Source organism: Nycticebus coucang, chromosome 2 (genome assembly GCF_027406575.1).
Source record: "Nycticebus coucang isolate mNycCou1 chromosome 2, mNycCou1.pri, whole genome shotgun sequence".
Taxonomy (NCBI): Eukaryota; Metazoa; Chordata; class Mammalia; order Primates; family Lorisidae; genus Nycticebus; species Nycticebus coucang.
In genome coordinates this window covers 24,493,927-24,499,926 of record NC_069781.1, presented here as the reverse complement: position 1 = coordinate 24,499,926, position 6,000 = coordinate 24,493,927, and positions in this window count along the sequence as shown.

The following is a 6,000-nucleotide window of genomic DNA, read 5'->3' as shown; positions in this document are numbered from 1 at the left end:
GTTTCTGTTCTGATCCTCTTGGAACATTGCCATGTGGGAGGAGGACTAGGCTATTTTATTTAAGAAATATGGCCTATCCAGAATCTAGTACCAAATGCCAGACATGTGGGTGAGACTATGTTAACTATCCAGCCTTAGTTGAGCCCTTGGAGGGCTGCACCTATAGAAGTAACTATCAGAAGAACAATCTAGTTGGGCTCATCCCACTTTACTAATTCACAGAATTACAAATAAAACAGTTTTCATTTTTATTCCCCAACCTTTGGGGTGGTTTGTTATACACAATAGATAGCTAATATCCAAGATTAAATTCAAATTCCTTCATTAGGTTTATAAAGCTTGGTCTAGATATCTTTTTAGTCTCATCTTCTTCCAACTCTGCCACCCATACGATGTGCGTCAGTGATATGAACTACTTGCAGCTGCCTGACTCATTGTTCTGTCACCTTTGAATCCTTGCACATGGTGTTCTCTCTGCCCAGAGCATCTCCCTTACATCCCCTCACCTGTCTTTGTCTAGCTAGTGACAGTCATGCATCTCTTAAAGAACAGGGATACATTCTGAGAAATGCCTCTTTAGGTGATTTCATCATTGTGCAATCATCATGGAATGTACTTATACAGACCTAGATAGTATACCCTACTACATACCTGGGCTATAAGGCATAGCCTATTGCTACTAGGCCATAAACCTGTACAGCATGTTAATGTGTTGACTACTGTAGGAAATTGTAACACAATGGTAAGTATCTAAACATATCTAAAAATAGAAGGGGTACAGTAAAAATATGGTGTTATTATAATCTTATGGGACTTCTGTTGTATATGCAATCCATTTTTAAAAATTTTTTTTGGAGATGGGGTCTTGCTCTGGCTCAGGCTGGTCTTAAACCTGTGAGCTCAGGCAATCCACCCACCTCAGCCTCCCAAGTGTTGGGATTACAGGCGTGAGCCACCACACCCAGCCTTTGCAGTCCATTATTGACCAAAATATTATTATGTGATTATCCTCAACTTAGAGGCCATCTCCTTTTTCACTCCCAAGTCTTTCCTAACCATCCCTTCTTCCTCCAGACTGAATGAGCTATATTTTTTCTGTGCTTCCAGACTCCCCATGTTTTCCCTAACACAGTATAATGTTTCATTTACTTTTCTCTCTCGCTTAACTGTGAGATAACAAGGGCAGTGACTGAATCTTTTTTATGTTTATATTGCTGGTCCAGGGTACAGCACAGCACTGCAATAGAACTTTCTGCTATTATAGAAATGTTCTATATCTATACTGTGTGATATTCTAGTTCTATATTGGTACTAGCCCCATTAGCTACTGAGCACTTTAAATGGAGCTAATGCAACTGAAGAATTGAATTTTATATTTTATTTATTTTAATTTATTTAACTTTATATTTATTTATTTATTTATTTAGAGTCAGAGTCTCACTTTGTCATCCTTGTTAGAGTGCCATGGCATCATAGTTTACAGCAACTTCAGACTCCTAGGCTCAAGTGATCCTCTTGCCTCAGCCCTCCAAGTAGCTGGGACTACAGGCACCTACCACACATCTGGCTATTTTTAGTAGAGATGGGGTCTTGCTCTTGCTCAGGCTGGTCTTGAACTCCTGAGCTCAGGCAATCCATCTGCCTTGGCCTCCCATTAACTTTAAATTTAAGTAGCCACAGGGGACCAGTAGGTATGGTACTGGAAAGAATACTAGTAGATGCTTATTGAATATTTTAAAACAAATATTAAAAGGGGAAGACAGTCATGGACCGACAATTAGGACCCAAGATAGGTGTAAGCAACATAATTTCATGCACACCTCTCCCTAACCCTTATCTATTGTCCCTTGAGCTTTACACTACCAGTGCCTCTGTCTTAATTTATTTTGTACTGCTATAACAAAATGCCACAGACTGGACAATTCATAATGAACATAAATTTATTTGGCTTAAGGATCTGGAGGCTGGGAAGTCCAAGATTGGGGGACAGCATCTGGTGAGGGCGTTCTGTTACATCATAATATGGCAGAGGGCTTCACATGGTGAGGGAAAAAGCTCTCAGGGGTCCTCAAACTACGGCCCGTGGGCCACATGCGGTGGTGTGATTGTATTTGTTCCTGTTTTGTTTTTTTACTTCAAAATAAGATATGTGCAGTGTGCATAGGAATTTGTTCATAGTTTGTTTTTTTTAAACTATAGTCCGGCCCTCCAACGGTCTGAGGGACAGTGAACTGGCCCCGTGTTTAAAAAGTTTGAGGACCCCTGCTAGAGAGAAGGGGGCTGAACTTATCCCTTTATCAGAAACCCATTCCCACAATAATCAATTCTCATAATAATGCCATTAATCCATTCACAAGAGCAGATCTAATCCCTTCTTAAAGGTTCCACTTGTCAATACTGTTGCATTGGGGATTAAATTTCCAACACATGTACTTTGGGGGACACATTCAAACCATAACAGCCTTCAACTCTAATATGATCCTAGTTCTTTTCTTTCTTTCTTTTTTTTGAGACAGCGTCTCACTTTGCTGCCCTTGGTAAACTGCCGTGACCTCAAAGCTCACAGCAACCTCAAACTCTTGGGCTCAAGGGAGACTCTTATCTCAGCCTCTTAAGTAGCTGGGACTCCAGGTGTCCACCACAATGCCTGACTGTTTTTTAGAGATGGGGTCTTGATCTTGCTCAGGTTGGTCTTGAACCCCTGAGCTCAGGCAATCCACCCTGCCTCAGTCTCCCAAAGTGCTAGGAGTGGCATGAGTGACATGAGCCACCTCGTCTGGCCCTTGATCCTAGTTCTTGACTCTTTCTTACCTGAGTTTGTTGCTCTTTCTTCCTGGACCAGTGGGCTGGTCTGAGGAGCCCTCTGGAGAAGGAGAAGTGAGCTGGTCTCATCTAGTTTGGGCTGGTCTGAGCAGAGAGAACTCTGTCATTGGGGGCCTAGACTTTATCACAGGGCACCCATGTGATCTGAGTTTGTCTATACTGGCAGACTACCAAGGTCCTCTTAAAGGTGGCAGTTTTAACTGGCTGTCCTATGAAAACATCACAGGAGGAAAAGAAGCCACAATGGTCTTGCTGCCCCTGTACCCTGAGCAAACCCTCATCCGATGACTTATAGCCCAGTACCAGTGATCTTGGATCAGGCACGGAGGAGGAAGGGGCGATGGGAATAGGATATGGACACGTGGGGCCAGACCAGGCTAGAGTCCCACAATGTAGGCAGAAAAGGTTAGGTCTGTCATTTAGGAGCTGGCCCAAAGGAGAGTAAAGGTGAGGAGGAATAGCCCTTTCCAAAAGACTTTCCAAAATGTTCACTAGCAAAGTTAAAAAGAAAAAAAAAAAAAGACCAAAATCAAATGTCATAAATGAGCAAGTGAAAGGGCAGGTTATAGAGCAGGATACATAATCCCCAATTTTATAAAAACAGTATGCTCCTGCCTGTATCATATAGTGGGGGCTAATGAACACTTCATCATGTGTGTAAGAATCTGTGAATATATTTGCAGCAAGTTTTCACACAATATAAAGTGTATGACGTTTTTTAGAAAAACAGGAGGAGAATTCATGGCATAAAAACCAGTTTTACACTTGTTCAGCCTCTGCCCGAAAAGGTCCTTCTCTAGGTATTATTGTGGCTTGCTTTTTCCTGTGCCGCTTCCCAGAGTGGCTTCCTAGATCATCCCTTTTACACCAGCACCTCCATCATGCTCTCCTTCCTTTAATACTGGCATCTTTTTCATAGCTCTTACCACTGTGGACATTATACCACATATGCATTTGTTTTATTTGTCCATGACCTTTAATACTGGAATCTTTTTGTTAGCTCCTACCACTGCTGACATTTATTACATATGCATTTGTTTTATATGTTCATGACCTTTAATACTGGAATCTTTTTTGTAGCTCTTACCACTACTGACTTTATATTACTTATCCATTTGTTTTATTTGTCGATGAAAGTAGACTTTGTTCACTTTGTTGTCTCCCCAGTGTCTTAAATATGGCTTGCACACACACACAGGTAGGGGCTCAATAAATCTGTTGAATGACTAAGATGTAACAAAAGTGTCCCTGGCTCAGGGTGTTCTGCCTAGGCAAACCCTAAAGTTCAAGTACAGCCGTGACCACACCCACGAAGGTCCCAGAGGTCCTCTAAGGCCTCTAACCAACTTTCCCATTTTTTCGACCATAACCCTCAGAAAGAAATATTTTCAATCCCCAGTGACTTTCTATCTCTCTCTCTAATATATATACATGCATATATGTATATACACCAATGCCTATCTATATAGAATGTGTGTGTATGTGTGTGTATATATGTATTTGTGTGTGTGCATATATATATGAGATGCCAAAAAAGGCATTTTAAGGAAAGAAAAACCTATATTAAAACTGTAATAGTATATATCAATAACAAAAGATAAATACAAGTCACAATTGAGCACCTCTTGTAATTGCAGAGGTCAAACGTGACTTGAGTATTATACCTACATATATAGCCAAAAGACACAATTACAACAAATTTAGTTAAGTGATCTTACTGGCTTTTATTAGCAATTCTAGAATCAGGAAACACCTCCTTCTATAAAGTAGGATGTTCCAATGATCTGAGTAGAGGAAGTAGACTTTATTGACAGAAAAGGGCTGAAAAAAGCAGAAATAAACAACAAAAAGATTGGTCATTTCAAAGTTACTTTCTGGCCAACCACGGTGGTTCACATATATAATCCCAACTCTTTGGGAAGCTGAAGTGGGAGGATTGCTTAAAGTCAGGAGTTTGAGAACAGCCTGGTAAACATAGCTAGACCCCCATTTCTACAAAAAAATTAAAAAGTAGGTGAGGTGGCTAGGTGCCTGTGGCTCAGGTACTAAGGTGCTAGCCATTTACACCTGAGCTGGTGGATTTGAATCCAGCCCGGGCCTGCCAAACAACAATGACAACTACAACCCCAAAATAGCTAGGCATTGTGGCGGGTGCCTGTACTCCTAGCTACTTGGGAGGTAGAGGCAGGAGAATCGCTTAAGCCCAGGAGTTGAAGGTTGCTGTGAGCTGTGATGCCACAGCACCCTACCCAGGGCGACAGCTAGAGGCTTTGCCTCAAAAAAAAAAAAAAAAAAAGTAGGTGAGGTGAGTATGGTGGCATTCACCTGTAGTCCCAGCTACTCAAGAGGCTGAGATGGGAAGATTGTTTGAGCCCAGGAATTCATGATGGCCTCAGTGAGCTATGATTGTGCCATAGCACACCAGCTTGGGTGAGAGAGCAAGACCTTGTCTCCAAAAAAAAAAAGTTACTTTCCCTTTAGGACAAAGAGGACTTCCTTATTATATATCATGCCAGCTAAATTTGTATTCTTTGAGGGTTTGGCTGCTCTCCCCCACCCCTTTCAATTTCTCAGAAGGTCAGATAAACAACTGGGTTTTGGTTTGGCGAAGTGGAACTTTAGCTTGAGTGACTCCATTTTGATTTGATCTGGTTTCTTGGGGTCTAATCTAGGAACCTAGTCCAAAACAGTGGCCTCTCATGAATTTTGTTCTTAATTATATACGTTACTGAAACAGCAACAACAAAACTTACTATGGTTATATTTTATGGGGATTTTCTTTCTCTCCTTTTTTTCTTTCTTTTTTTTGAAGATGCAGCTCTCCACCCCTTGAATCAATATGCCACCTAATAAAGAGTTGCCGCTGCCACAGAGCAGTGTTTCTAGAAGTGGCAGAAGGCTCATGTGCATCCTAATCATGGGGTGACTGCTGTACATGCAGATTTTTGGCTCTATTCTAGACTTAATGATTGAGAATCTTACTGGAACGTCTGTAAGTTTAACAACCTCTTATTGCCCCTAACTCCCATGTACCCCATACCCCCTGTAATTCTGAAGCCAGTAAAGCTTGAGAGCCCCAGTGGGGGAGGTTATGAATATTCAGGACATGGGGCCTGCAGGGCTTGATACAAGTTTAGGAAAGAGGTTGATTTCTCCAGTCAGTCCCACTCAGCCCAT